The sequence below is a fragment of the Herpailurus yagouaroundi genome, unplaced genomic scaffold (assembly GCF_014898765.1).
Source record: "Herpailurus yagouaroundi ecotype Mexico unplaced genomic scaffold, PumYag 100, whole genome shotgun sequence".
NCBI classification, from domain to species: Eukaryota; Metazoa; Chordata; class Mammalia; order Carnivora; family Felidae; genus Herpailurus; species Herpailurus yagouaroundi.
In genome coordinates this window covers 81,406,506-81,416,629 of record NW_024412391.1, presented here as the reverse complement: position 1 = coordinate 81,416,629, position 10,124 = coordinate 81,406,506, and the positions used below count along the sequence as shown (strand labels likewise).

At 38.5% G+C, this 10,124-nt stretch overlaps 1 long non-coding RNA gene and 1 pseudogene across 1 annotated transcript; one reads left to right on the top strand and one right to left on the bottom strand.

The window, feature by feature from the left end:
- The first annotated feature begins 284 nt into the window (after positions 1–284).
- On the top strand, positions 285–2,580 carry LOC121028855 (uncharacterized). Its single transcript, XR_005789466.1, has 2 exons — positions 285–331; positions 1,893–2,580. It is a non-coding gene; the product is annotated as an uncharacterized LOC121028855 (long non-coding RNA).
- A 2,288-nt stretch (positions 2,581–4,868) lies between these two features.
- LOC121028041 (mitochondrial import inner membrane translocase subunit TIM14-like) lies at positions 4,869–5,270 on the bottom strand (annotated as a pseudogene).
- Positions 5,271–10,124: the final 4,854 nt, after the last annotated feature.

The following is a 10,124-nucleotide window of genomic DNA, read 5'->3' as shown; positions in this document are numbered from 1 at the left end:
TGACCCTCCCTTTTCCTCACAATTGTCAGTTATCTTAAAATATTCAATGCCTTTTATTTTATTTCATTAGATAATATTTGATACAAAAATATGACATATACATAATTTAGGAAACCATGAGGAAAATGAACCTATGAACCCTTCACTCCATTAAGATCTGGATCTGTTAAAGCTGCCTGTCTGCCTTTCCTTGATTATAATCCTTCCCTATTCTCCACAAGTAACCACAATCTTTTTTCTTTTTTTTTTAAGTAAGCTCTACGCTCAACATGGGGCTTGAACTCACCACCCCAGATCAAGAGTCGCATGCTCTACCAACTGAGCCAGCCAGGTGAGCCAAGTAACCACAATACTGTGACTTGTTTTTATTATTCCTATGCTTATACCTTTATAGTTCTACCATATAGGTATTTATTTCTAAATAATATATAGTTTAGTGTTGCTCGTTTTTATATTTATAAAAATGGAGCCACAGTGTGTGTGCTGCAACTTGTTTTTTCCCCTCTCAACATTACATATCTAATCTAATCTAATCTAATCTAATCTAATCATTCACATAGATGTTTCTGAATTTGGTTTATTCATTTCCCTGTTTATAGTAATAGTAAATTAATCAATTAACTGAAAAATAAATTTTGAATAATTCACTATCTATTCTCTGTTGATGAATATTTGTGTTTTGCATTTTAGTACCTGTTTTGTTTGTTTGTTTGCTTGTTTGTTTTTGCTTATGTGCAATATTTTCTCCAGCATATATAGCTAGGAAGAGAATGAATGAGTTCAGTATATACAAATGTCCAGTTTTACAAGAAAACGCCAAGTTGTTTTTCAAAGTGATTATACCAGATTTTACTCTCACCAATAGTACAAGAACTCTCACTGCTGCACAGCCAGGCTAACAGTTCTGTCAGACTTGTGATTTATGCCAATAAAATGAGCATTATCATTTGCAATTAATTTACATTTTTTGACTACTACTGAATATCTTGTCATGCTTGCCATTTGTGTGTGTGTTTGGAGAGAGAGAGAGAAAGACAGAGCATGAGCAGGGGAGGGGTAGAGAGAGAGAGGGAGACACAATCTGAAGCGGGCTCCAGGCTCTGAGCTGTCAGCACAGAGCTCAACGCGGGGCTTGAACTCACAGACTGTGAGATCATGACCTGAGCTGAAGTCGGACGCTCAACTGAGCCACCCAGGCGCCCCTGAAGATTTTATTTTCAAGTAATCTGTACACCCACCATGGGGCTGAAACTCACAACCCTGGGGTTAAGAGTCATGCTCCACCAACTGAGTCATCCAGGACCCCTGTGTTTTCTTTTTTGTTAAATTCCTATACATATCTTTTGCTGATTATTTTTGTTTTGGCTTTTAGGAAATTGATTTTTAAGATTTCTCTATGCATTCTGTATTGTTAGCCTTTACCAGTAATATATTTAACAAACATCTTCTCCCAATTCATGGCTTTTAGTTTTCTCTGTGGAATATTTTGTTGAACAGAAGCCTTTTATTTCAGTCTAGTGGAGTTTATCAATGATTTCCTTTATGTTTTCTTGTGTTTTGTTCAATAAATCCTTCCCATTTCTGAGATCATCCATATTTTCTCCTAAAAGTTAAAATTTTGCCTTTCACTGTTAAGTCCTTAATTCATCTGGAGATTTTTGCATACAGTGCGAATCAGATGTGTAATTTCCTTTTTTTTTCTTTTTTTTTAATGTTTATTTATTTTGAGAGAGGGGAAGAGAGAGAATCCCGGGCAGGCTCTACACTGTCAGTGCAGAGTCCAATGTGGGGCTCGATCCCATGAATGGTGAGATCGTGACTCGAGTTGAAATCAAGTCAGACGCTTAACTTACTGAGCCACCCAGGCACCCCTAATTTCCTTTTTTTTTCAGGTGGATAACTGAAGCACTGTGATCGTAACCCTATTTGCAAACTAAGAAGCTGGACTGCCATGGTCTATGGACGCCGGCAGAACACATGAGACTCCTGGTCAGAGACAAAGGACTTCATCACCCACAGCCCCTGCAAGCAGCGTGTCGGCATTGGTTCCCTTTGTCCCATTCCCAGAGGGCTATGAGAAGAGGGCTGGATGATACCTGCATTGCAGGAGAGGAACCCTGAGCCTTAGAGAACCTGAATCTTTTATAACTGGGCAATAAATTATAAATTTATTTATAGTCAGGCAAACCTAACTTTGCCTTACAGGGAGATACTATCTTTATTAAGGAACAATAAACAAATCTACCTTTTGTTCTGGAGGGAGGCCTTATCTCTGTCTTCCCAGGCTGTTTGCTATACTAAGAATCTTGAAAAGACAGCCTGGAATAAAGGCAGTTAGTGTCTCTGCTCACAAGACGTGCAGAAACATGAGTCTCAAGTAGAATCATCTCCCAACAACAACCAAATGTTCTAGCACCATTTACTCCCTAATATATACTTTTCCAACCAAGTTATTGTGCTATCTCTTCTGATATTAATTTTCCAAAAAATACATTCATATACTTCTAGGCTTTGTATTTTGCTTCATTGATGTGTCTATCTTAATTATTATAGTTTTATAATAAATAAATATCTGATTGAGCAAGGCTTTCCACCTTGTTCTTTTTCAGAAGCATTATGGCTATTTTTGGCATCTGGTATGTCCACAAAAATTTATATCTATATCTCTCTGTATGTATGTATGTATGTATCTATCATCTATCTATCTATCTATCTATCTATCTATCTATCTATCTATCTATCTATCATCTACATATATATGCTTATTTTAAGTAGGCTGCATGTCCAATGTGGGGCTTGAACTCACAACCCTGAGACCAAGAGTTGCATGCTCTACTGGTTGAGTCAGCCATGTACCTCAGGCCTCCACAAAAATTGGGAATCAGCCAAATTCCTCAGCTCTGATGGAATTTTGGTGGGCATTTCTTGATTGTACAATTTGAGGAGAATCAGATCTTAATGATACTGAATTTTCCTATCAGTGAATATAGTGTATTTCTATATTTTTAAAGATCTTTAAAGTCTTAAAAAATTTTTTTTAGATGTTTATTTATTTTGACAGAGAGGGAAACAGAGTGTGAGTAGGGGAGGGGCAGAGAGAGAGACACACAGAATCCGAAACAGGAGCCAGGCTCTGAACTGTCAGCACAAGCCCAACACGGGTCTCAAACTCAAGAGCTGTGAGATGACCCTAGCTTAAGTCGACGCTCAACTGACTGAGCCACCCAGGTGCCCCAATCGTTAAAGGCTTTCAATGAGGTTTTCTAATTTTCTCCCTTTAGATTCTATTCACATTTTGCTAGAGGTATTTCTGGGTATCATGATTTTTTGTTGCTATTGTTAAAGATATTTTTTGAAATTATGTTTTCTAATTGCTCGCTGCTATGCTAGAGAAATGCAACTTTAATACATTGGTTTTAAATCTAGCCATCTTGTTACTTTGTTACAGATTCTAATAATTTTTATTTGTAGCTTTGGTTTGTTTGTTTTTTATGAGGGCAATTATATATCACTTCTTGGCCTTTAGCACGATCAAATGTAGTATCTGTTCTTATCAGTTTAGTATAAGGGTAATTACAATCCTAAAATGGTGACAGTTTTGTTTTTCTCTTCAAATTCTTAATCTTTTATTTCTTTCTGTTGTTTTACTGTGTTGCCTTCAGTAATGTGGACAGATTTACTGATGGGGGGCTTATTTGTCTTGTGCTTCATTTTAAAGGGACTACTTTTTTTTTAAATTTTTTTTTAACATTTATTTATTTTTGAGACAGAGAGAGACAGAGCATGAATGGGGGGAGGGCCAGAGAGAGAGGGAGACACAGAATCCAAAGCAGGCTCCAGGCTCTGAGCGGTCGGCACAGAGCCTGATGCGGGGCTCGAACACACGGACCGTGAGATGGTGACCTGAGCGAAGTCGGACGCTCAACCGACTGAGCCACCCAGGCGCCCCTAAAGGGACTACTTTTAATATGACACAATTATAAATAAAAATATATTGTGTGGTAGAAATTGTTTCTTAGGAATATTGTCCTTATTCCTAGTTTGTAAACAGTTCTTGTTATTGTAGGTGACTTTAAGGTTTATCAAATGATTTTTTTTTTGTATTTATCAGGCAATTGTATGGCTTTTATCTTTTAGCTTCTTAATGTGGTGACTTTTGCTTGAATGTATTTCAGAATGATGTTTGTATCAGGATTCAGTTGGCCTGTACTGTTCCTTTTTCTTTCTTTCCTTCTTTAACTTTTTTGAAAGTTTATTTATTTGAGACAGAGAGAGAGTGAGCACACCCATGAGTGGGGGAGAGCCAGAGAAAGAGAGAGAGAGAGAAAGAGAATCCAGAGCCTGATGTGGGGCTTGAACTCATGAACCATGAGATCATGCACGACCTGAGCTGAAAACAAGAGTCGGATACTTAACCAATTGAGCCACCCAAGTGCCCCACAACCTTAGAATTTTAATATTTTGTGGGTGAATTGAAACTTTCATTATCATGTGGGGATTGTTTGGATTGATGAAAATATTTTTTATTGTTTATATTTGGTCTATTAATATAGCTTTTTTTGGCTAATATTTGCCTAGGATATATTTTTCTATTCTTTTATTTTCAATTTTTCTGTGTCCTCATGGGTTTTTAAAAATCTGATCTCACAATCTCCTTGACAAATTTAATCTATTTTTATTTATTTTGTTTTCTGATTTGGTTTTATTTCTTCTGTCTTACATTGGGCCTTTTATTTGTTCTCCTTTTCCTACACTTTTCTCTCTCTCTCTCTCATTCTTTTTTTTTTTTTTTTTTTTTTTTTTAGCTTTGAGGCATTTGATCATAACAAGCTGGCACTCATATACATAAACTAACAAGAACTTAAAATTCACCACACATTTACTTCATTTTTAGCATGACTTTCTAGTAAATCTTTAGCTTTATTGATTTGGGCAGCTATATAAGGAGATCCTTCCTTGTCTGGGTTATTTAAAAGCATAATTTATTGAGGAGCATCTCTGGTTTTTCCTTTATGGCAGTAGGGCTCATGGCTAGTATTAGTGCTGCCTCTCACTTTGGCATTTGGGGTCCAAAGCCCAAACCCCTATAATAGCTACCACCGAAGGCAGATTTTGGAGGACTTTGAAAAATTTGTTTTACTGAGGCTCCATGTTTCATGGGTTGCAAAACATAATAGCCTGCAAATCTTGCAGCAGCAATGGTCAGTCTGTTACCACTGTATTGGCCGTAGCTTTGGCTCAGTTCCCCAGCCTCCATGGAGAACGTGTTTCATCCACCCCAAAGACAGCAGCCACCAATTCCATGCCTCTACCAGACAGTGACATGGCCACCACCCCCTGATTTCTTTTTATTTTTAAAATGCTTATTTATTTATTTTGAGAGAGAGAGAGAGTGCACACGAGCGAGCAGGGGAGGGGTGGAGAGAGAGAGGGTGAGAGAGAATCCCAAGCAGGCTCCATGTTGTCGGTGCAGAACCTGACATGGGGCTTGATCCCACAACCCTGAGATCATGACTTGAGCCAAAATCAAGAATTGGATGCTCAACTGACTGAGCCACCCAGGCGCCCCGCCCCCTTTGTTTTCTTATTCCACTTCCCCTCACTGTTTTGAAACTATATCTTCTATTGTTCACTTTAAAATTTATCATTTATGTTGAACTTTAAAAATGTTATTACTATTATATTTTTAGTATTTTAGAGAGAGAGAGAGAGAGAGTAGGGGAGAAGGGCAGAGGGAGAGATTGAGAGAATCTTAAGCAAGTCCACGCTCATCACGTAGCCTGACATGGGGCTTGATCCCACAACCTTGGGATCATGACCTGAGCCAGTAAGAGTTGGAATGCTCAACCGACTGAGCTATCCAGGCGCCCCTATATTGAACTTATTTTTTGAACTTAAAAAGAAATGTTTACTTATTTATTTTTGAGAGAGAGAGAGAGAGAGAGAGAGAGAGAGAGAGAGAGAGAGAACACAAGCAGGGGAGGGGCAGAGAGAGAGGGAGACATGGAATCTGAAGCAGGCTCCAGGCTCCAAGCTGTCAGTACAGAACCCAACACAGGGCTTGAACCCATGAACCGTGAGATCATGACCTGAGCCGAAGTTGGACCTTTAACTGACTAGGCCTTCCAGGCACCCTTATATTGAACTTTTTAAAGCAACAGAGAGGGTAGTAAAATATATTAATTGTAGAATCATGTTATCTGGGTTTGAACCCAGCTCTTTGCTACTAACTGTATGACTTTGGGTAAATTATTTAAAACTCTCTGTGCCATAGTCTCTTCATCTGTAAACTGAGGATAACAACAGTATCTCACTCATAAGGCTGTTGTGAAGATTAAATGAGTTGTTACATATACCCGGCCCATTATAAATAATCAATTGCTAGTTATTACCATCATTAATCTATATCTTAACTCTGTTCCCAATTAACATAAATTCCTTAAACTCTGGTCATCTCATTGCAATTGACATGGTATTGTTATGCATATCCATAAAATAAGACAACTACTTTATTACTTTTTATTAATTTATTATTAATTTATTTTGAGAGGGAGTGAGCACTTGCATAACCAGGGAAGGGCAGAGAGAGGGAGAGACAGAATATTAGCTGTCTTATTTTAATTCCACACATTAGATGTTTGTACAATGTTTGTTTAGCTATACCAACATGTGTAACAAATTCTCTACTCCTTAGTCTTTTTTGCATCTCAAACCTTACTTCTTGGCTCATTTTCAGAAATTCTTTCTGTGTAGGTTTCTTGCTGGTAATCCCCTTAGTTTTGTTCATCTCAAAATGACTGTATTTCACTTTTGGTCTTAATAAAGACTTTTGCTGAAACACAATTTTATTTTGTTTTTAGTTTTAAATTTTTATTTTTTTAAGTAGGTTCTATACCCAGTGCACAGCCCAACGCAGGGCTTGAACTCGCAAGACCTGAGCTGAGACCACAAGTTGGATGCTTAACCAACTGAGCCACCCAGGCACCCCTGAAACACAAGTTTAGACTGGTAGTTATTTTACTTTGGCCCTTTGGATACATGTGCTGAGGTCTCTTCTATTTATTATCAGGCTAGAAATCATTCCTTTGTGGGTGGTATGTCATTTCTCTCTAGTTACTTTCATGGTAGGTCCTCTTTCTTTGGTCTACACTTTACTGTCATATTTGAATATACTGTTTATTTGTCTTGCTTGATATCTATTGTGCTTCCTATATGTGTGGATTTATACCCTTCATTGTTTGTGGAAAAATTTTAGCCAATTTCTATTCAAATACTGTCTTTCCCTTATTCTATTTCTCCTACTGGAACTCTGATTAGACATATATATCTTCTCTATAGCTGAACTTCTTTTCATTTTCCAATCTCTTGGCTTCCTGTATTTCATTCTGGGTAATTTCTTTAGATCTATCTTCTAGTTGACAACCTCTCTCTTTAGTTATACCTAATGTATATTTAAATGACACATATTTTAAATGTTAATGATTTTTAAAAAAATGTTTATTTATTTTGAGAGAGAAAGAGAGAGAGAGAGAGCAAGCAGGGGAGGGGTATAGAGAGAGGGAGAGACAGAGAATCCCAAGCACTGTCAGCGCAGAGCCTGATGTGGGGCGTGAACTTATGAACCATGAGATCATGACCTGAGCCGAAATCAAGAGTCAGTCACTCAACCAACTGAGCCACCCAGGTGCCAAATTTCAATGATTACCTTTTTCAATTCTAAGAAAATTTTTTTTCTTCAAGTATACCTGGTTATATCTACTGGCTTCTCCATATTGTTCATGTTTTAGATACCATCATTATTTCTTTTATATGTTTTACATATAAAACATGATTTTATATTCCATATGTAGTAATTGCAATATCTAAAATTTGTGGGGCAATAAATGTATTCTTAATGATTTCTGAGGATTCTCTCTCATTACTTATTTTTATGTTTAGTAATTAAAAGATTGTGAACACATAGTTTGTTGAGCTTAATTGGTGAGATCTACGTTAATAAAGATGCTTTCCTTCAGAAAAGATGTGTATTTGAATCTGCCATCTACCTGGGCTCTGGCAAGCTCTTTAATTTCTTGGTTTGATGTTTCTTTGACCATACAAAGAGTGTAAGATTGAATTCCAGACTTGGGGGTGGGGGCATATCCATGGCTTAAAATTTTCAGAGGGTAATGATGCCTCTTTTTCTTTCTCCCCCGATGTCTCCCACCAACTCCATCTAGATTGAATGTGGAGACAGAATTCTTGACAAGGCTTCTTTTGTTTGCGAGCATGAACATTTTTCCTGGACCACCCTTGGAGAAGGTTGAAGGTTGCGGCCATTTTCAAGCGTCCTGCTTTAGGGTGGGACTCTCAAATTTAACTAATCCGTTTTCAGTGGCCTAAGCCTCAGCCTCCTACTCTGTCTTCTGATAAATGCATTTGCCTTCAAGCAATCCCCAGTTTCTGCATTTGCTTACACTTCATGCTCCGTTTTCAGTTTATTCTTCTTCTTTAATGCCTTTGGGATTTCTCTTACTTTCTTGCAAGCTAAGCTGTGTATTAAAAATAAGCTTATTGTAATTTATCCAAGACCTGGGAGTATCGTGTAAGTAAGGCGTTTCAGAGTATCTAGTTTATACTGCTAGAAGCAGAAGCCGAGTAATCCTTAAAATAATAAAATAGCTTGCATCAGCCTCCCTGAAGACCCTCAAATGGCTTTTCCTCACACTTAAAAACAGTATCAACCATCCTGGCCCACCTCATCCTTGGCTGAGCTCACGTCACTGGCCTCTGCTGCCTCGCTCCTCCTCAAGCACGGTGACCTTATTCCTGCCCTAGAGCCTTTACACTGTGGCTCCCCCTGTGTGGTATGTGATCTTCCCCCTTCCTTCACATGGCTGTCTGGTTCTTATTCAGATCTCACTTTAAATGCTGCCTTCCTTGGTCAACCTCCCCATTTCTCCCCCACATCACCACATTTTAATACTCTCAAGGGCATCGATTCTTAGCTGTATTTTCCTGCTTATGGTCTCTTTTCTTACTAGAACAGAAGACCTCTTATGAGAGCAGGGACCTTTTTTGTCTAGTTTACCACTATCGCCTCAGGCTTTAGAGCAGTTCCTGGCACATAGTAGGGATTCACTACATATTTGGTGAAGGACTAAAACTGAGTATTGGCTGTTTATTCTCTTTAGATGGGACCTGGGTTTTCTAGTGCCCCATTACCTCCTATTATCTCCCTAACCCAGCTTGCTTTGCTTTGTCAGTTTATTTATCTACCTGGCCCCTGTAGGCATCTGAATTTTCAATCCCTGCTCATAAATGTTACTCTAATTATCTTCAGCATTTTGAAAGAGGCTGTATTTTATGTTTCATTTCATCCTTCGATGTCTTGCATGTGGTAGGAGGGCAAGGAATTAACATTCATTGAATATCTCTTACCTGTCAAGCATAATAACACTATGATTTATGTCCTCACAACACTATGGGGCCAGGTATTATTGGGTCCACTTTTTTAAAAGTTTTTTTTAATGTTTATTTTTGAGAAAGAGAGAGCGTGAGCAGGGGAGAGGCAGAGAGAAAGGGAGACACAGAATCCGAAGCAGGCTCCAGGCTCTGAGCTGACAGCACAGAGCCCAACACGGGGCTCGAACTCATGAATTGTGAGATTGTAACCTGAGCCGAAGTCAGAAAGTTAACTGACTGAGCCACCCAGGGGCCCCTGGGTCTTTTTTTTTTTTTTTTTTTTTTTTTAATGCTTATTAAAGAGAGAGAGAGGAAGAGAGAGAATCCCAAGCAGGCTCCATGCTGTCAGCACAGAGCCTGACTCTGGGCTGGATCCCATGAACTGTGAGATCATGACCTGACCTGAAATCAAGAGTCAGAGACTCAACCGAGCCACCCAGGCGCCCCATATTTCTGTCCCCATATTTTATAGATAAGGTCACTAAGGCTTAGAGGTGTTCAGAACCATATAGTAAGTGAAAGATCTGGCATTGGAACTCTCCTAGACAGCACACACTCAATATGAACAGTTGCAAAAGGGTTGCTCATGTCTGAGAAATCAATTTGCAAAGTGGAGACTGAGCAATTAATTGGATATTTCAGGTCACGTTTTACTTGAATAGTCTGGCTATTTACTTACT